Source organism: Mytilus californianus, unplaced genomic scaffold (assembly GCF_021869535.1).
Source record: "Mytilus californianus isolate M0D057914Y unplaced genomic scaffold, xbMytCali1.0.p SCAF_8, whole genome shotgun sequence".
Lineage (NCBI taxonomy): Eukaryota > Metazoa > Mollusca > Bivalvia > Mytilida > Mytilidae > Mytilus > Mytilus californianus.
In genome coordinates this window covers 26,753,593-26,776,260 of record NW_026262734.1, presented here as the reverse complement: position 1 = coordinate 26,776,260, position 22,668 = coordinate 26,753,593, and the positions used below count along the sequence as shown (strand labels likewise).

The 22,668-nt window shown below is 31.4% G+C and overlaps 2 protein-coding genes across 5 annotated transcripts in view; both read right to left on the bottom strand.

The window, feature by feature from the left end:
* LOC127711240 (uncharacterized) overlaps nt 1-8,202 on the bottom strand; it is an 80,402-nt gene extending 72,200 nt beyond the window's left edge. The window contains exon 1 of one of the 2 annotated variants that reach the window (XM_052217230.1): nt 8,060-8,202. The gene's annotated coding sequence lies outside the window, so the exon portion shown is untranslated. The remainder of the gene's footprint in view (nt 1-8,059) is intronic. The other variant, XM_052217231.1, reaches the window with a different exon arrangement.
* LOC127711242 (major facilitator superfamily domain-containing protein 12-like) overlaps nt 1-22,668 on the bottom strand; it is a 256,747-nt gene that overhangs the window by 186,802 nt on the left and 47,277 nt on the right. For 2 of the 3 annotated variants that reach the window (XM_052217237.1, XM_052217235.1), the window contains one exon: nt 13,144-14,030. The exons of the other annotated variant lie outside the window; for it this stretch is intronic. The gene's annotated coding sequence lies outside the window, so the exon portion shown is untranslated. Of the gene's footprint in view, nt 1-13,143; nt 14,031-22,668 lie in introns of those variants that run through there. 3 annotated transcript variants of the gene reach the window in all.

The following is a 22,668-nucleotide window of genomic DNA, read 5'->3' as shown; positions in this document are numbered from 1 at the left end:
TTATTCATAATAACTGGAATGGAGAGACAATGAATAAAGTAAAATAATTATGCTATTACATCATATTAAAACATCTTTAGAAACATAAATATTAAAATCTTTAGCACAATATTCTAATATAAATCATTTATTTTTACAAACTACATTGTAAATTTGGATGACATCTTCTATGAGGGTCTGGATGGGGATCCCTCATTTCTTTATACTTTAATTTTGTAGTTCATTTTTCTCTATACTTTATTTATTTTGCCCATTATTCTCTATTTTGTATATTTTAGCACACTATTATTTTCTATTCTTATTTTTTTTTTTTTATATATTTTTGTCTATTCTTTATTTGTTAGCTTTTTATTTTGCACTGTTTGCCCATTATTATCTATTTTTTAAACCCCATCCAGACTCTACTATTGAACATTTTCTCTGCTTATCCTTTTTGCATTAAAAAAAGAACAAAAAAAAACAAACCCCAAAACCCAAAGCCTTTACATATTGAATCTGTTATTACTGGTCTTTGAAGAGAAATAAAGTGTTCATAAGAAACATCTGCAGGTGCTCAAAATGTCAATCAGACACCTCAAATTGATTCCTTGTGTATTATCTGAGCATAATTTCATGTTTCATAGTCAGTCATTATCCTTTTCAGCCCTTTTATGAACGATAGCCATTATATTTTTTGGATCTCTCTTTCCACGATAAACATGCGGAATCGGTATCACAGACTCCTCCAAAATTGTATTCATACTGTCAAGCATGTGTTCTGTTTGTGTTTTTCTTGACGTTTAGTTGCATTTCTTTGTTTAGTTTAACTTCCTTGTTCGTTACCGGTCATCCCCTTTGTTTTACAGCAAATTACATGATCTGGTCATTTATGTTGGTATTATCAATTTCAGCTTAAAATACTTATTTGTTTTTGAGTTAATGTGGCTTAACACAGTTAAGGTAGCACAATACAAAAGCAACTAAATTTTATCAAAATTTTATTTTCAGCTATTTTTGTTACTTTTTAATATTTCAAAACCACAGAAGAAACATTATTTACATATCTTGCACTGTTAATGAGTTTTGATGATAATTAGTTTTATAAACAAATGCACGTGTCTTACTGATACAAGATAAGAACATGTGGGCAGTACTTTGTGGTTAATCAATAAAATCATCTGATAGCTTTATAACCACTGACCAGCAATAAAAATAGCAGTTATGAAAAAGAGGTGGACTAGGGATTTATGGCAAAATGAAGATAATGAATTCCAAATAAAAATACATTTATATATTGGAGCTGCTAGGAGAAAAAAACAAAACTACTATTTGGAGATTTAGAGGGAATCAAAATATAAATGTACAGATATTAAAACAAAACAACTGAACATTAATTTTAAACGTTGCTGATGTTTATACTACAATTTCTTGAGGAGAATGTTTAAATATGAATTCTTTTTAAAAGAAAATACAAATTAAATATTTCATTTTCAAACTGCAAAAATGAAAAAAATCTACTTTGTGTAAAACACCATATTGCCATTGTATACAATTATAATTCTAGAAATCCTCCATTAGGATCCTCTAGACTGACCAACTGATCATTTTGTGTACACATGCATAACTTACTTTTTGTAACAATGCAGAAAAAAAAAATTTATGTACTAAAAGAACAAAATCCATATTGAAAAAAGTAAATGCAATGTGTAATTAAACTTCTGAGATCATTAATAGTAAAGATTTATCATGGTGGGCGGAGTTTTGACCACATCAGTAGCAACTGACTTACAGCAAGGTCAATAATGATATAACATCTCCCGCCAGGTCTGATTTTTGATGCATGGGGTGTGCATTTTCTTAATATATATTTAGAATTGCTGAAATGGAATGCTTTCTTACTGGTCAAAACCTAATTGATTTATGATTAAAGGCCAATCCTGACGTATCCCCATGGTACATATGTGAATTATATTGAAGTTAATGGGGTAAAAGTAGGAAAATAATTATTTATTCAATTGTGACACATTCATTTTTATCATGAAAATGAAGTTTTAAATGAAATTAGCTCCTAGATGGGTGCCCCTATATGCCTGATTTTCACACATGTTGTTCCTTGACCAGTTATCTTCAAAACGGTGTCTCAGATTTTCAAAAACATCAATTGAACAAATTTTATACCCAATTAAATTTAGTGATGTCTTATGAATTGAGGTTGCAAACTTCATTGAAGGTTTATAAGAGAATGAAATACAATAGGAAAAATCTGAGACACCCTTTTGGAGGTCAAACTGTGACTGTGAATCTATAAAATATTTTGGTTTGGTATGAATAACAAAAAAGCTAATTTCATTCAAGTGTGAACATCACAATATAGCAACTAATTACATAATAATTAATTATGTAATAATTATGTCATGATGAAATTATCACCATTTGAAAGATTAAGCTTTCGTTTTTTGTGGTGAAGATTTTAGTAAATAATATCAGATATTATAACTTATTTAATTTTCATTTACTCTTATAATCCCCATCTTACAACAGCAGTAGTGATACAAATTTGATCTGCACTCATTGTTTTGACTTGTCCGAGACATAAATTTACATAAAAGTTAACATCATGTAAAATAACAATCCCTAAATTTATAAGACAAAACGCTACTAAAACATAGAGCCATATAAATAATAAACCGTCTTCTTGCACTATAAGGCACTGAAGAGGCTTCATTTTAATTTATTAAGTACCTAAGACGAGGTCCATATACGCTTCCGTATATACTTGCTGTCCCTGTGTTCTTAGCACGATTCTTCTGTTATCGAAACAACAAGAACGCACTAAATAGTTGTAAATCAGTTTAAAGAGGTGGCCTAATGGCCAATTTCCTCCTGAATTTTTTTCACATCAGGGCCATTTTTAAAAAGTCTCAATCTTTAACTAAATTCTTAGTACATGCATCACAGTCCAATGTATGTTCTTTAAGGTTCTAATAATATAATTAGTAATTTTAAACAGATCACAAAATTATAAACCCCCAAAGAGCCTGCAGATAGTCCAAACAGGAAAAATTGTGATAGCTCAATAGCTCCAAAGATTATAAACCTTTCAAACCTTAAAAGTATAGATCATTCACCAATGTAGCTCAAATATAGATAGCTCGAAACCGCGATTTTTGCAATTTTTTGCTTTTAGTATTTATTCCTGTATGAAGTAAAGCTATGTATTGTCTTTCGGACACTTAACTAATTCATGTTTGTTATCGAAGTCTTTCGATGCAAAATTTGACAAAAACATGTAAAATTTGCAAATTTGTATAAATATGTCTTCAACGGCAACACATAACGCTGAATAGCAATTTGTGATTATGAAAATTTATGTGTAAAAATGTTTAAAAAATACTTTAGTTATATAGGTTGCAATTCTGTAAATATAGACAATGCAATTTCCCATAGGAACTCCCTTTGCGGCTGAAACTGTGACACTTTTACTATGAAGTTTCGTGAAAAATAATATCCCAGAACGGAAAGTTTATATGCACTACTATTTTATTCAAAGGTCAAAATATAGGGCTGTGCGGCATATTTTCAACATTTATATGCCCTGAACTTTTAAGAGTTTAAACTTGTACCAAAATTCTATTCATAAAACTACTACCCTTACCTCCATATTTGGACCTCCTAAGAATTAAAATTTAGGTGCTACCATGTTTTTCTATACTGGTTACATTCCCAAGTGATGTTTCTATGAGATGAAACACAGAGATCATAAATGGGAACCAGTACGTTAACAAATTAACATATCTATGAATATTATATATCTCCCCAAAAGAGGCGTGTTTTGAGAAACAGCTGTATTTACAAAGTGCAACCTATAAGAAAGACTCTTTATTACTACATTTCAAGTAGAATAGAGATAAGAAACACAAGTTTTAGACCTTGTGAATGAAACGAGTACTGGGGAAAATTGGCTCCAACCCTTTGCAATTTTGTATTAAAATGAATTCAACTGCAACATATAGCACTGAATAGTATTTTGATTTTAGGGGGAATATGAAAATCTGTGACACAATATGTTACGTCATCTTCAATCTAATTTCCAGACCAATTTTAGATTTTGACCCTAAGAGTGAAATAAGTCCAGGAAAAATTTTCCTTTCTTTATTTAAAGACCCCTCCTCCCAATTAAAAAGGATAAAAGGGGTGCATACACATGTACCTCAAGTGCATGTACTGTTGTCTATTTCTGTGGTTTACCCAACATGCCAAAAATAAAGTTACGATGCTTTACCGCTTGAAACTAAAAATTATCCAGCATGCACGTTCACGGTATTATATCCTTTTGGCATCAAGCAAAGTCGAAACCAATAAAATAAGTCACCGATTATTGAGGCAACATAATAAGAAACGGCCCAAACTCAATTACTCTCACAACCTAAAATTTTGTGATTTGCGACTTAATGAAAATAATTGAAGCTATCGTATCACATACATGTATCTTCTATTCTGATATAAATTAAGTAAGGCGCGGGAATTACAATAATGTGCCAGATCATGGTATACATATCTTCTTTTGGACTGCTTCCTGCAGGTGAAATATAAGATGGTCTGCTAAACTTCAACTTGAAGTGTGAACTTTTGTTTAGTTAATCTAAAAAACGTAAACATATTATCGTCCTGATACTTGTGTATTATTGGCTGATGGATCTTAGTCATCTATTCGAATCTAGTTTTGTCAGTTAGGTAGTAACTTCCCTTGTTAATGTGATATAGTAATTATATATTTTTACCATGTTTATAGTTTACTTCATTGTATAATTTAAATTTATAATCCATTTGATATTTAAATATTACAGATTTATATATCTTATTATAGATAAAAACAAGAAAATTTGAAAGTCTTTGTTTCATGAATCACCTTATTTCAATTCATAAGTCAGGCGGTCTATTTTGTCTACATTAAAATTGACGTCATCATGTTGATATTGTGTAAATGAATACGAACAATTTTGACGAATTTCAAAATTGACGACTATGAAACACAATATGAAAACATAGTTTATATACAAACGAAAAAATCTAGAACTAAAAACAGAAATTGAAACAAAATGTGGTTTTTCGTTTTTGTTTTGTGATATCAAAATCGAAAAACGAAAACTCTTCCGTTTTTTATTTTTGTTTGTTTTAAGATATCAAAAACGAAAAAAGAAAAACACTTTCGTTTTTCGTTTTAGTTTTGAGAAATCTAAAACGAAAACGAAAACACTTCTGTTTTGATTTTGGTTTGTTATCATTTATCTGTCCAATATTAATATTATTGAACCGTGTGACAACCAGTAAAATATAAGAAGATAATAGATTTCGGTACTTGGAACACAGGCACTTGTCTAATATAAGGTATATAGGGTGTTTTTTTCAGAGACCAGTGCCTGTGACTTGGATAGAACCAAAAAAAAAAAAAAAAAAAAAACTCATGGGTGTGTTTGGCTAAGGTTAATAACATATTCGTAAATTCAAAACAATAATTCTTTAGCTGATTTGTCTTGTGGTCTGTCAGCTGAAGCTGTGCTTTAAAACATAACAAAACAAAAAACAAAAACAGTTCATTATTTTTGTTTATGTAAGCTATATTTTGTATGTGAATTTTTAAGACATGTCTCATTGTTGTAGCAAGAGGGATATTTACAAGTGTATTGAGAGCTTGACTTATATTTTTATAATGATAATATAGTGTGTTTGTATTAATATTTAAATGTTTATTAAATACACTTGAACGTAAAATTTACATACAATTGAAATGCCTTTCTTATTAAAGTGCTACAATCCAGTGTGTAAAAATGCCTTTTAGTTCCTCCAAAGTAAAAACTCTCATTTTTCAGTAAAATACATCATTGTCATATGTATTTCCTCGAATGTTTGTGTTCTTTGGACCTCCATAAATAAGGTATAAAGTCACAGAAGTACTACCTTCCAGATGACTGGAGAAGAGATATCTCCTGATATTTTTTTAGTTATTTCTACATTGTAAGTAATAAAGTATTACCTGATCAAAAGTTGTTTTAAAAAAGAATATTATTTTCAGATAAAAGTAAAGTTCAGTTTGGACATTGCACGATTACAAGTGAAGTTTTATTCAGACATTGAGAGTGCAATGTATAGAATCTGGAGAGATTAAACTCATTAGATCGATACAAAAAACATACGTAACTAACAAAAACACGAAAGACACAAACTATCTGAGAGCACTCGCAGTTACTTAAAGCTCGTCGAAAGCCAATAACAACTAATAAAAAATCATGTATCCTAGACACTAATCCATCAGTACACATCTAAAAGAATTAAGTGAATTACGTTACGTTATAGGATTTCAATTTGTTTCACCCTCGGTTTTTGGTGAGGTTCGTGTTGCTCAGTCTTCAGTTTTCTATGTAGTGTTTTGTATACTGTTGTTTGTTATTAATTGATTTTTTTGCAACGACATTGCGACTGATTTATCTCTTTTGTATTTTCCCCTTCCCCTTAACACTATCCTATTTCAATTATCTTCGTATATTATAAATGTAGTTAATGAAAATTGTTAGTTTAATCAAAATTGTCCCGCCATTGTATTATTGTGCTATGGTAATTTTTTTATATTCTTATCTTTCATGTTTTTTCTGCTTTGTCTATATGCCATTTTGTTTATCTTTTGTTGACATATTGTTTGATTTTATAGTGATTAAGATAATAACACAATGTTGACTGCTGTACCCCAATTTTTGACATTTTGACCTATTATGTATGTTTGTTTTGTTCACGCATTGCTGTCAATAGAATGGATTTTTTTGCGACTTTTGTACAAGTGAGAGGTTTAGCTAGCTATAAAGCGAGGTTTAATCAACAATTTTCTATATAAGGAAATGCCTGTACACGTTATAAATTTCATGCGGCCGTAGCGTTTTTCTGGATTTACCTTCACCAGGAACGCTCAAAGCCGAATATTTGAAAACCAAGAATGTATAATAATCTAAACAATCGAAGAGCTATATGACCAAAAAAGGACCTTAGAAAATAGCCAAATTTATCAAAGGTCAACTTTGCCTGAGGGAGTTAAAACCTTAGTTTCTTATAATTTCAAAATGTATTAACGGACAATTTTTTGAAAAAATTGTGATTAATCTTGTCAGTACCGAAGCACTGGCTACTGAGCTGATGATACCATCGGGGACTGATAGTCCACCAGCAGAGGTATCGACATATAGCTTTGGATATAAAAGGATTTCTGTTGATAAACAATAAACTAAACCTCCTATATCTTTTTATTGTGATCGTGTACCGAATGTTGTTGAAAAAATTACCAATACATTAATGTTAGACAGAAAAAAAAAATCGAAGTTATCTTATCATAATTAGTACCAATGATTTAAAGCTAAAACAAGTTTTGTAGCAAAACATTCAGTCAGACCAAGTAATAAGTAATGTGCAAGGAATTTAGTACATTCTAATTGTAATTTACAGATATAAATGATAAATTGCATTCCTCTTGTTTCTTTTAATAATTTTAAAGTTTCCGATGCTCCTTCGACTATGAATAAAATGTGATGTTTTATTAATTCTGCATTACAAAGTTTTATACTTTTTTCTTATCTGTTGTCGCGAATTGCGATTAACATAATTATTGTTTTAACATATTTCTCCTATGATATTTTGTTTTACATGAAAGTTGCTGCTTTTATCATAACTTTTGTCTCCGTTAATCATCTCCTTTGATTGTTATATGTTTCTCCGTTAATTATAAATGAGTATCTTCGTTAATTGTTATAGAAAACTTTATATTCACAAATATCTCGTGCTTTATGCTTTATTTGTCCCTATAAATAAGAATGGAAAATATGATTTAAGAAACTTTTAGAATTGATCTGGAATATGTGAACTGTATGTATGATGTATTATAAATGATAGAATAAATGTTAAAACGCTGATGTGTTTTTCATTATAAAATGTGGAATTAGTGGTGAACCTCTCAACCAAGACAAACAAAAAAAATACAGTGTTCGTTAACAATTAACTACGCAACATCTGTAACAAAATGGCATGAAAATGAACTTACCGCTTTTGACTCCGTACGTTGATAGAGTGTTCTTCAAAATACTGAATTATCAGCCGATAATAGGTACTTTAAAACATATAAGGGTAGCACGTGACCATATGTATTGCTGAAAATTTCCAGCAAGGATTTACCTGCTGTTATTTTTATTCTTTTGATTATTCATAAATGTTAAGGCATATATATATCCGAGTCATGATTCTGGTATGCGAATTATTTCAGTTGAATATGCTCAATGATTGCAAAAGCTACAGTTTAAATGCCTGAAATGTCATACCAGTTTTAAAATCTGATCTATCTACACTTGATTGTAAAGTTATTAATAATTTTAAGACACACGGATCTCTCATGAATATTCAAGCTCCACTATAAAACCTTTTCGAAGGACATTAATATCAATATATTTACAGTATACTATATCATAGCTTAAATAAAATAACTTCCTTGACATATTTGAAGGGTCTGCAAGTAGCCGGTTGCAAACAAAATATCTTTCCTCATTTAACATATCTTCATGTCCATTTGGCAGTTAATATTCCTAACCTTCATCGTGGAAGACCCAGAACCTTTTATAAAAAGCTACGGAGTATTAGTACTTTGACACGTGAGTAACTTTATGATCAATCCGAACCACTAAAATAGCAACGTTTATCTAAAGTCAACTTTGTCTGAAAGAGTTGGCCATATTTTCTAAAGATCTTCTAATTTCAACAGCAGAGCAATTAAAGGCATTCATAACTTTAGTAACTTTCATGCATATAACTCTTGTTCTGTGCCACGGAATGTTTCAATAGTCGTTTTGGAATGTAATCACGAGAAGTTGTAACGTGCAATTTTCTAAATAATTTATAAATTGAAATTGACCCTATGAGTTCTAGATTACTCAAATTAATTGACTAATTTGACTTATTTCATATCAAAATGAATGTTGGCTTAAATGTTTGGTACGAGGTTATGATAATGTTTAATCATTTATTTGTCATTTTGACTTGCACTTTTATGTATTGTGTTCAATTATAGGTAATTTAAAGATCTGTATTCTTCTTCTCATGGTAACATCAAATGACTTGACCCATGACATCTTTTATTATATTGTAATATTAAACGGTAAGTATTATTTCATTTGGGTTTTAAATATTATTTATATTTTTGTTATTTAGAAAACTAATGCAATCACAGTTTTCAGTTGGGATTTCCCAATTGAATACATTGAAGATTTATGACACATAGGGTTTCCATGATTCAAAAGTACTTTTCGGTCTGCAATCATGACGACAACACTGCAACCACACAAAAACCAATAGACATATAAAGGTCAACCTAAAAGACTAAAGGAAGAAAAGCGAGTGAGTCTAGGAAAAGACCTTAACCAAGTGTAAAAATAAAGCCCGCGGGTTAAAAAAAAAGTAACAGCCTACTGCCTTTGTCTGTCGATAGCAGAAAATGGTAGAGCTAAATATTCCACCTTAAGAGAAGAAAAATCTTGAAATTAAATAAAGAATGTAGAGTTGCCAAACGGTCATATTATTCAGTCAACTGATATGAAATGATTCTTTTTATAAGAAAAAAATGGTTCATTCATTAGTCATTAAAGTTATATGCAGACTGCTAGGATGTCTCAAATAAAACTATCACGTATGATCATTTATTGTTTTGTTAAGTCTTTGCCTTGTATCACCGTAGATCAGTCATCAAAGATTGCATTAAATACCGAACACAAGATTAGACAAATTACAATTCAGATCCTCATGACTCTATGTATTGTAACATACGGTTGTCAAGATAATTAAAAACAGGTATTATCAATGAGTATAACACAAGTTGTACAGTTTTTACGATTTCATTAAGACATAGAACAATGCTGCAAGTAGTCGTTGAAATCTAATATGTCTGAAAGTTGAACAGAACAGGACCAAATATAATTAAAAAAAAAACTTGTTTGAAGTACAATGACGAATCTGAAGACTGAACAAATGTCTTTTCGTTACATCTTTTAAGATGATCGGAGGTACACCTACTTCAGTCGTAGTTGTAGTGTCCTTCATAACATCCGATAACCCCTTTTTATCCAGTGCGACGTGTCATTCAGTTTATGGTTTTTTACCTCTATGCAACATGACGTTAAGCTACCTGGCTGGTAGAATTCTTTTGGACAATACTGTCAACTAGCGTAGATTTCGAAACGGTGGTGATAAATAAAGGCGAGAATAGTAACAATACTGACCTTCCAATAAAATCTTGAACATGTTTGAAATTCGGATATTTCTTTCATTTGAAAGTTCGAAATTTTCATAAATGAAGAGTTTTAAATTTAAAATATAGTTTTCGTAAACCCAATTAAGATTATGGATTAAGGATTCTTTTTGTGAAGTACATTTTGTGCAAACAAAAAGAAAATGATAAATATTCTCAATGTTTACGACACAATGTCAGGAATGATCCGTTATTGTGTAACCTATGAAAAGGTCAAGTTTAAGAATGATGCAGAACAATTGTGTTTTGATAATATTAAATTCCTCGTAAGTTTCTAAAGATGAAACGTTACAACTGTAGTTAAGAGACTTTCATTTTTTCACTTCTGTCTAAAATTTAGATATAGAATCGACATTCCAAATTTACGGATAAAGCTCGTTTTTTTTCATTTTCGTGTTGTGGTAGGCAAGAAAGGAATCAGGAGTTAGGGAAGTATACAACTTGGAACAATTATATCTGGGCCATATTACAAAGGATAGAGTACTTCATTGAATTGGAGATCAACACCAACATCTTTTAAGTACGAAAACAATTTATTTCTATTTTGACTCGCTTACTTTTAAAAGCAGAGTGAAATAATAGTTGTAATTTTTATTATATGTACATACACAATTATATACAATGTCAATGGTCTCTGATTTAAGATAGTCACATAAAGTGCAGCTCGTTTAAAATCTTATTTTAAGTATTACCTGTCCGCTTTTTAAAATCTAAGTGAAATGACAAACGGTAAATGAAAAACTAGTACAATACCATCACTTCACAAAAACTCCGAACTCTTTAATATCAATATATTATAGACAACAAAATCACAGATAGCAGTTAAGCAATTTGAACTAAAAGCGTATAATGGGATTTTTATAATCACTGAAAAGAAAATGAAATAAAAGAAAAATATTGTGAAAATCAAAATTAAGCCACCAATTTAAACAAATAACCGGTGTAGTTAAACAAAAATTTTATTTATCTGACAGACCTAACTGAATAAACTTGTATGGATGAATATTACACGTGCATTCGAAAGAACTTGCCAAGTTAGCATTCATCTGTCTAATATTAATATTATTGAACCGTTTGACAACCAGTAAAATATAAGAAGATAATAGATAGCGGTACTTGGAGCACAGACACTTGTCTAATATAAGGTATATAGGATTTTGTTCAGAGACAAGTGCCTATGACTTGGATAGAACAAAAATCTCATTGGTGTGTTTGCCTAAGTTTGATAACACTTCCGTAAATTCAAAACAATAATTCTTCAGCTGATTTGTCTTGTGGTCTGTCAGCTGAAGCTGTGCTTTAAAATATAAAAAAAATAGTTTTATATAAGAATTTTTAAGACAAGTCTCATTGTTGTAGCAAGAGGGATATTTACAAGTGTATTGAGAGCTTGACTTATATTTTTATAATGACAATATAGTGTGTTTGTATTAATATTTAAATGTTTATTAAATACACTTGTACATAAAATTTACATATAACTGAAATGTCTTTCTTATTAAAGTGCTACAATCCAGTGTGTAAAAATGCCTTTCAGTTCCTCCAAAGTAAAAAGTCTCATTTTTCAGTAGAATACATCATTGCCATATGTATTTCCTCGAATGTTTGTGTTATTTGGACCTCCATAAATGAGATTTTAAGTCACAGAAGTACTACCCTCCGGGTGACTGGAGAAGAGATCTCTGCTGATATTTTTTTTAGTTACTTCTACATTGTAAGTAATAAAGTATTACCTAATCAAAAAGTTGTTTCCAAAAAAGAATGTTCTTTTCAGATAAAAGTAAAGTCAGTTTGGACATTACACAATTACAAGTGAAGTTTTATTCAGACATTGAGAGTGCAAGTTGAGTTCGGTTCAGAAATTGAGAGTGAAAGTTGAGTTCGGTTCAGACATTGAGAGTGTTTGTTGAGTTCGGTTCATCCTTACTTTATTACTTGTGCTTAAAGGATACCAGCTTTGTACAATTTTGTGAACAATTCAAGACAAGACAAAAAATGAAATGTGAGTGCACTGCAAAAGTTAATTACTTAACATTCGAATAGTCGCATACGTTATTACTCAATTATCTATAATTATGTCTTGCAGTGTAGTTACAATTGACAATCTTCAGTTTGGTAGCTGTAATGCGTGTTACTCATTAAATAAATGTCATTTATAATGGTCCCGGTGTTTTTTTTTATGAAATTTATAAAATGTGTTGATTCGTCTTGGAATTCGGAAACCGATCTGAGCATTTATACATAGTATGTGCATACATTTTACATCACATGATCTGGTAGTATTTATATAGAATTTCAGATTTTATACCATGCACGATGTGGAACTATGGATAAGAGAGTGTAACATCAGGGTATATTGAATAATCTATTAATGTTATGTAGACTTACAAGAGTGTAAACTAGACAGTAAACCTCGAAAGCACTGACATACTGAGCTTATACTTTTATATTTTTACAACCATGGTGTTATAACTTCAACATGTTGAAGATAATTTCTTTTATGTATACTACTTCATTTTTCTCTTGTGGTCAGTTTGGTTATCAATTTTTATGTAGATACCATCAATGGCGGAAGAAACAAAACAGAACATCAAACTAAATACGAAGCTGAAGTGCATTAAAAACCAAACATTGCAAAAAGTTGTATCAAATACAACAGCTTAGGCAATCAATGTATGGGGCAGTGCCATCGACCCCAGTGATTCTAAAAAATCGTCAAAGACACCAGGCTTTTAACTTGGTATGCCATGAGCGCGTTTAATGATAAAAACGAGACTATTTTGTCATTACGTCAGATTCTATCTTCAATCAAAAACGCTTCAAAGACAAATAAGTAAGATACAATTTTTAATTTTTTTAATGGCTATATCTGACAAACAAATTTCTTCTGAATACCCGAATTAAGTTGTTATTATAGATTAATGATACTTTTCGAATTCAAGAGTATAAAAAGTATAAAAAGCCTAAAAAGAGGCCTTACCAAACCTACTCAATTTTAAAAGCTTGGAAGTAATTAATGGAAAATGTTTACATATATACTTGTCAACAAAAATAACGATACGCAAGTTTTAATTTATATTTATCATTTGTTCTAATAACTGTTAAAAATCATTCAAGGAAAAAAATTCATTTGCAAGGCAAGTACATGTGATTCTAAAAAACATGATCAAGTCGGAAGGTGAGAAAATACCGTGTTTTTTAACAAAGGTGTCACCTTCATCTTGTGGAAAATGGTGACAAAAATCGATATTCAATTTGAAAATGAGGATTTTGAAATTAAATATCCGAGTAGGAAATTCAAAATTGACACCAGACCATGTTTATGTTTGTCAAGAGTTACGTTCAGTTATAGGTTTTTAAAATTTTGGGTGAAAAAAGTATTTTTTTAAATTGACTGATTGCGAATACAAAGTTTCGCGTTTAATGCATTAAATCAATGGTATTGACGAGAAAACATTGGACCAATCGGGTACTTTTTTTTAGCTTGGTCTCGTGTATCCAATTTCAATATGTACGCAAACTCAGTAATTGGTATCGCTTCTTTTGTTGATGAGTATACTTTCTACTGCATCGTCACTCAGTTACAAAAGGAAATACTTATGATGACCAGAATGTTTGCCTTGATATCATATAAATTTGTCAATGACACCGTAGACATTGTTATTTTCATCAACTTATATCCGTAGGTATACCGTCGTCCAGTATCTTCAAAATCGGAAACCTGTATAAAAAGACATTTGGAAATCATATTAATTACTATATATATATAAAAATATTAATTTTCGCGAACCATTTAGGTCACGGAAATTCCATTTTTTGCCATCAGTAAGGAGAGTTGTACAAATAATTTGAATACACAGAACCCCGATCCAATTCATCTTTTGCTAAAAATATTTATCATTTTCTGTTTTATATCTCCTCACATCATTCCATTTTTCTCTAATTTCGATTAAAATATGCCAAAACCTGCAGTAAAAATAGATGTATGACCCAAATAAACATTCCCCGATTGGTTGAACTACTATGGCGTCGATGTAATGCAACGAAAGCCTCGATGTAAAGCAACGCAAGCCTCGATGTAAAGCACACGCTTCCCAAGAGTAAGGAGAGTTGTACAAATAATGTGAATTCACAGACCCCCGATCCAATTTATCTTTTGCTAAAAGTGTTCATCATTTTCTGTTCTGTATCTACCAACAACCTTCCAATTTTCTATAATCCCGATTTAAACATGTCGAAACCTGCAGTAAAAATAGATGTATATCCCAAGTAAACATTCCCCGATTGGTTGAAAAGCTGTGGCCTTGATCTAAAGCAACGCAAGTACACGCAAAATTTTCCGTTGAAATGTTGAACTTCGACCCCGAGCCGATTCACATAGAGATTTTCTTGCGCTCAAATGTAATTCTAAGTGAAGTATACTGGTAAAGTAAAATTATGTTCTTTTACAGAAATATTTACACATTTTATTATTCATGTATTGTCATGCTTTTGCATATTTACGCTGAACTTTAGTTAAATATAATTCTATACAAATTTTGTTACGTCAAGCATTAAGAGTAAGAATATATTTCGCGCCAAAACAAGAAAATAATCTGTGTCACCAAATAAGTTTATCAGCATCTTTCTGAAATTTTCCAACAGAAAATAGCGTTAATTATAGAGAAATTTTGGTGAGTATTACTTATTAATGTTAAGGTTCTCCAGAGGTGGCTCTCTACACCTTCTTGGTGGTCAATTTAATCCCATTTATCAATTATATCCCCGATGGCGATGACACCCAGTCGATTTGTGTCATGAGTGAAAATCTTTATCTATTTGATGAAATAACTTCTTCATTAACTGTACATGCAATATTTTTGTAGTTTTTGATAACCGTGCACATTCCCATTGCATGTCCGCAAGATAAATGGGTTATGCATTTGTGAATTGTGTAAGTACAGTAATATTGTGTGATAAAAATTTGTGACGGTCAGTGCGTGATCACGTGATATTATTATTTGTAAACAAACGGGCTCCCCATGTAACACGTGTAGGAACTATCCATACAAGGTGCAATCAATCTTTTATTTCACTATTTGATGATATTTCTGTGTCTGTTTGTAGGTTTTGCATATCAGATCATCGACAGATGTCATAGTATAGTTTCATAGGTAAAAAAGTACCATGATTGTTCCTGTTCAGTAGTTGTGATTTTTTTTATAGAATTAGAAGGTAATTCTGCATTAGTCATTTTTTGAATTAAGTCTGAAAAAAAATGACTCAACTCTCTGTGTAATTTTTCCCCAATATTTGATACATGCATAATTTAATGAGCATTTGCTTCCCTTGAACCCTCCCCCCCCCCCCTCCCCCTTACAAATTGCCCAAAACTCATACTCATAGTCCGAGATTACTCTAGTGTCCAACATCTGTTTTTGCGATTCCGGCATTTTAACTCTCTATTTTCAAATTGAACACACTCGGCCATTCAGCTTATTTGCATCATAAATGAACGAGGTGTTAGATAATGTTTTCCTATTGTAAAAGGGTCATTTTCATAAATCAGCTCTCATACATGTAATGCATTGTAAATTACTTTTTCTGTTGGTCATGTCACAATCTTTTAAAGTTAAAGTAAAAATGCCAGTATTGATGTGTCGATGTGAAAACTGTCCAAATATGAGAAAATAGCGGGTGGCAGGTCGATTAAACTTACTTTAATGAAGAGAAAAATGAACTAATTGAGGCTCGATTTATATAGATTATGTTTTCTATGGAATATGGGTCATTTGCATAAATCAGTTCCCATAATGTTGGTCATGTGACATTCTTATAAAATGAGGGTGGTAATGGGGGTACCTTCATGACGAATAACGGTATAAAATCCTGCCAAACGACGTTAACGGTAATTTTTGGTGCATGAGGATAAAATACTTTCTTCAAGACGATAAAAAAATAGATTTTGACGAATCACGTTAATTTTTCCCGAAAAATAACGGTAACGATAATTATTTGAGACCTCTGACGAATCACGATAAGGATATGTTGACGAATCACGGTAAAATGTTAACAAATTTGATGCTAACGGTAACCGAAAATGACTGTTTGACGCCTGACGGTAAAGGGCATTCATACCCTCTAAAATGCCAGTATTGATGGGTCAATGTGAAAACTGTCCAAATATGAGAAGATAACGGGTGGCAGGTTGATCAAACTTACTTAAATGAAGAGAAAAATGAATAAATTGAGGCTTGATTTATATGAATCCAGTCGCCTCCACTTCGGACAGGCAAATATCATCTATCTGATATGGGACCAGCTGAAGTCCCACTGCCCTAGCTGGTGTTGCAAAACAGTCGTTCTAGGTTAGAGTAATCTCCGACTACAAAACTCAATTCCAATGACAAAAATGCCCTTATCTTAAATTGAAAGCATTGGAAAAGTAAACTGTAAACTATAATTTTTACAATGACCACAATTTGTTTTAGTTCAATGTACATGTAATAATATGCGGGATAATACATGAACTTAATACTGCTTCAAGGTTATACAGGTTTGTCAATGTAAAAATAAAATAATTTGTTTGTTAAGTTAGGGAGCTATCATTTGATTTTTTGGGGGGGGGGGGGGGGGGGGGTCTAGGATGAAATTTGAAAAAAAGGCAGGATGAGACAATATGAAAAAAAAGGCAGGATGACAATTTATGTAAACAAGTCGGGATAAACTAATAGAAAAAAAGGCAGGACAAAAAAAGAGTGAAAAATCAAAAGGCAGGACAGATTACATCTCGAACTAAAAAAAAATGCAGGAAAAAATTTTTTCATCCTAGCCCCCCCCCCCTTTTCCCCCATAAAAATGGAAAGGAAGCTCCCTTATAGTGTTTCCTTCAGAGGGTGTTGGCCTGGAATGGTACCCTGCAGTTTTCATACACCTGTTCATGAGAAATATTATGGTATGCCTTTGTCCTTCTGTCTGCCCTGATCTGTCTGTTTCTAGCATGTTGTTCACTAACTCCGTAATATTATCACCAATTTGCATGAAACTCTGGTGAATTGATTATATCTACTGACGTGAGCTCCCTTTTAGATTTTTAGGAATTTATAATATACATTTTCAAAATGTGAGGTTTTATTCATAAAAAAAGGGGGATTTTCATGTTAATGCCCATTAACTCTAAAAATGCTTTGTTCACCAACTCTTCAACGCTTTCACCAATTTGCATGAAACTGTTGTGAATTGATTATTTTATAAATTTTAGGTTTCCCGTTTCAGAGTTATATATGGATTGTATTCATGTATTGATGTGAGTTCCCTTTAGATTGTTTTGGAATTTTAGAATTTACATTATCCAGTTACAATGTAAGGGGTTTTATTCATTCAAAAAGGGGGATTTCCATATTTTCGGACATTAACTCGAAAATGCTTTAAGCAGTTGTTATTTGTCATGAAACTTTGGTTAATTGTTTATATATATCTATTGATGCAAGCTCCCTTTCAATTTAATAAATTGTGGGATTTTATTCGTAAAAAAGGATGGCTTTCCCAGTTTGCAGATTAAATTCAAAAGTTTGTACATGCACTTCTCTGGCATGTTTCAGTAAATGTGTAAATTATAACTGACATAACTAACTTTGACAATGACCACATATTTTTAAGTTCAATGTACATGAAATATACAAGGTAATGCATGTAGACTCGATACTGCTGCAAGGTTATACAGGGTTGTCAATGAAAAAAAAAAAAAATTTGTTTGCCAACTTTAGTGTTTCTTTCAGAAGGTTTTGGTGTGGTATGACACCCTGTCATTTTTATACGCCCGTTTACGGGACGTACTATGGTATACCGTTGTCTGTCTGTCTGTCCGTCGTCAACATGTCGGACATTTACTCAAAACCGCTTTAACCAATTTGCATAAAACTTTGGTGAATTGTTTATATCTATTGACATGAGCTCCCTTTCGTTTTTTATAAATTTTAGATTTTACGTTTTTGAGTTATGGGGTTTTATTCATTAAAAAAAGGGGGATTTTCCAGTTTTCGGACAATAAAAGCTTTCACCAACTTGCAAGAAATTGTGGTGAATTGTTTATATCTATTGACATGAGTTCCCTTTCGATTTTTATATATTTTAGATTTTACAATTAACTTTTGTGAGTTGCAGGGTTTTATTCATGAAATAAGGGGGGATTTTCCAGTTACGGACAAAATTCAAAAATGCTTTCAGCAGTTCGTATGAAACTTTGGTGAATTGTTTATATCTATATTGATGTAAGCTCCGTTTAAAATTTTATAAATTTTACATTTTACATTTCTGAGTTACGGGGTTTTATTCATTAAAAAAGGGGTGATTTTCCAGTTTTCGGACAATAGCTCAAAAATGCTGTCAGCAATTCTCATGAAACTTAAGTGAATTGTTTATATCTATTGTTGCAAGCTCCCTTTACAGTTTCATAAATTTCTAATATGACTGTGAATTAATTGAACTTTATTTGTTTATAGTCTGACGACAGATTTACTAAGTATTGCGCAATAGCACAGTGTATTGCACAACAGCAAGAAATCTTTATTTTCATCACGTTCTAATGAAGTAACAAGCTTATTTTGCTGAAAGTTAGAATGATATGATCTACAATTGAGTAACAAGTACCAGAAGTGATAAAAAAATTGTCTTTATGAAAATAACATGCAACCAACTTTAAAATCAATGCTTTAACCTCCTAAAGAAAATAAATTGTTTACGTCTTTGAATTTCTTTACTTTGAGTTTCAAATGAAAAATTGCTGTTTCATCGACTTGGTAAATGTTGAATATTGCTGATGACGAAAGCGACTGAAAGCGAGTATTGTAAACAACAGGGCGACTAGATTTCGCTTTTGAAGGTCGGTCAAAGCGAAGTGGCGACCGGGGAAAGCGACTTTGTTGCCCCAGTAGCATGGTAACGTGAGCCCTGCACAATGCTTATTACTTTAAAACACAGTCCTGTAATATTTTTTATTCTACTTTGAATATTGCCTGCTTATTTCAGCAACTATTCTTGCAAAACAATCCTCTATTTATCCTAGGTGTTGCACTCAGTATTGTTGATTATATTTATATGTATATGTAGTAAAGTGAATGAAACCCCCTTTTTGAAGGGAAGTAACAGTTAACAAACTTTATCACTTATCAGTAGTTTAGAATGGTTTAAAAAAAGATCTAATAGATGTTACATGCATTTTGCCTTCCTCTCAAAAAGTTTGCATGTGTTTTAAAGTGGTTATTTAGCAATGTAAATTTTTCCCTCCGTATTAACATTAATTTGGAAGTAAGTTAAATGATTTCAGTTAACCAAATAATTTGGAAGTAAGTTAAAGGATTTCAGTTAACCAAAATTATTTCACGCCTAATTTATATAAACAAATCCCACGTCGATATATAACATGTACAACAATCAAACATCAACCCACGCCAAACTGGATGTAATTGAAAGACATCTAGAGGTCAATATACAGTCTCAAACAAAAGACAAAATGAGGAAAAATATAGCGAATTTTTGAGAAGTATTATTGCATGTATATTTGCAATATTTAAAATGCATAGTTTAAAATCTTTTGAGTTTTAGGTACCATTTTAGGAAACTGGGATTTCATTGCAGCTAGTCTATTAGATAACATTTTATAGTTTTGAATGTTTCTTCATCAGTTGACTAAAATTAGGTGGAGGTATGTTCTTATTTCTGACAGAGGGGTACTCAACCTATATCAATTTGTGCATGAAGCGATTGATAGTTGCTTGATACTGAATAATTTTACCACAAATTTGTGAAAGTTTTAACCGGTGTATATACTTAAAATATGTTAATAAAGTTCATGTCTTTTTCAGGACTTCTGATCCAACCATGTAGTATGGCATGTTTGTGAGATATGGTTTTGGCCAGTAGGATGTTCATGAAGGACCTGTAGTACAAAGTATATCACTGGATTGAGCTCATTGTCTAAGTGTATTATTAAAGTGCTTTGCTTTGAGCTCAGTTCATTGTTATGCAATTCATTCTTTGTGAAATAAAGATTTGACAGATAACTCTCATGTACAAGGAATTGTCAAAGTAGTATCCATTCTATGAACAATGTAAGTAATAGGGAGATAAAAGCATTTTATTTAGATTTGAACCAAACATTTTTTGTCCATTAGCCAAACTAAAAAAAAGAAGCACAAATTCACCAAACAATGCTACTGGCGCTACTAGCAATATGCTAAGTTCTTTTGTTACACTTTATTATGCCCCAGCCGTATCGGAGGGGGCATTAAGTTTTACCCTTGTCCGTCTGTACGTACGTACGTCCCAAAATTGGTTTCCGTTCTCTAACTTTAGTTTGCCTCAACCAAATGTTATGAAAATTGTACACAATGCTTATTACCACAAAACACAGAGCAAGTTTGAATTTTGGTGGCGTCACTTTTACCATTCTAGAGTTATGCCCCTTTACAAATGGAAAATTGCTGAATTTATCATTTCCGTTCTCTAACTTTAGTTTGCCTCAACCAAATGTTATGAAACTTATACACAATGCTTATTACCACAAAACACAGATCCAGTTTGAATTTTGGTTTTGTAACTTTTACCGTTCTAGAGTTATGCCCCTTCACAAATGGAAAAATTGCTGAATTTTTCGTTTCTGTTCTCTAACTTTAGTTTGCCTCAACCAACTGTTATGAAACTTATACACAATGCTTATTACCACAAAACACAGATCAAGTATAAATTTTGGTGGCGTCACTTTTAACGGTCTAGAGTTATGCCCTTTACAAATGGAAAAATTGCTGAATTTTTCATTTCCGTTCTCTAATTTTAGTTTGCCTCAACCAAATGTTATGAAACTTATACAAAATGCTTATTACCACAAAACACAGATCAAGTTTGAATTTTGGTGGCGTCACTTTAACCATTCTAGAGTTATGCCCCTTAAGAAATGGAAAAATTTCAAAATTTTTATTTTCTTCTAAATATCAAGTAATTTTTTAATTGGAGTTATCTTCCTTTGTCCATGATTATAGTTGAATCAGCTACAATCAATGCTTTATACAATGCAATGTTTAATTTTGACTTCCACTGATAAAACACAAATCAAGTTGAATTTGGGTAGTGTCACTTTAATCATTATTGAGTTATTCCCCTTTATAAATTGAAAGATTGCAAAATTTTTAGTTTCCATTCTGTAACTTAAGTCTGCCCTAACCAAACATTTTGAAACCTATACACAATATTCATTACCACAAAACTAAGATCAAGTACAAATATTTTGTTTCCGTTTTCTAACTTTAGTTTGCCTCAACCAAATGTTATGAAACTTATACACAATGCTTATTACTACATAATACAGATTAAGTACGAAATTTGGTGGCAACACTTTTAACATTCTTGAGTTATGTCCCTTTGTAAACATAAAAATTGCTGAATTTTTCGTTTCCGTTCTCTAACTTCCAAATGTTATAAAACTTATACACAACCGTTCTAGAGTTATAATTATTTATTGCGTGTTTACAAATAGAAATTGCTGAAATTTTAGTTTCTGTTCTCTACTTAAGTTAGCCTCAACCAAATGTTATGAGACTTGCACACAATGCTTATTACCACAAAACTAGGATCAAGTTCAAATTTGGGTAGCGTCACTTTTACCACTTCAGTTATGTCCCTTTATAACTATATGATATGCAAGTGGGGGCATCATCTGTGTCCACATGTGGACACTATCCACATTTTTTTTTTTTTACATCTGTACTGCCTACTGGTGACTCAGTTCTGAGTATAAATATTGTCATTCAGTATGTTAAGAAAAAGATTAGAATTTATAAGGCCTATCTGGCCTAATTGATTTCTAAAATATATTTCATTGTACATGTTCAACATTTATCATTCATTTGTTTATTTCTTTATTTGTGTGAATTAATTTACTACACTTTCATACCATAACAAAACTGCATGCCTTACTGTATTGGTATCACTTATATTTGTATCCATATAACAAAAAAACTGAAAAGAGAATACTTTTGCAATAGCTTTTTCATATTGAATACTAAAACTTTTTAGATATTTAGACATATTAAGTAGATGCTCATAATATCCACTTGACATTTTATCATATGACTTCTGTAGTTAGTTATGAGTCTTTGAAGCATGCTCACAAAGGTTCTTTTGTTGATATCATTTTCATACTGGTCAAAACTTTTTTTTTGCTTTGACCAGCTTTGGAGGAGATATTTTCAAAGAATTGATAAAAAATAACACAGAAATTCACTTTCTAGCTCATCTAGCCCCAATCATCATGTCAGGCATTGTCATTACTAAAAAACATTAAATGTCTTTTAAACTGAGAAACAATTTCCACATTTAACTGAAAT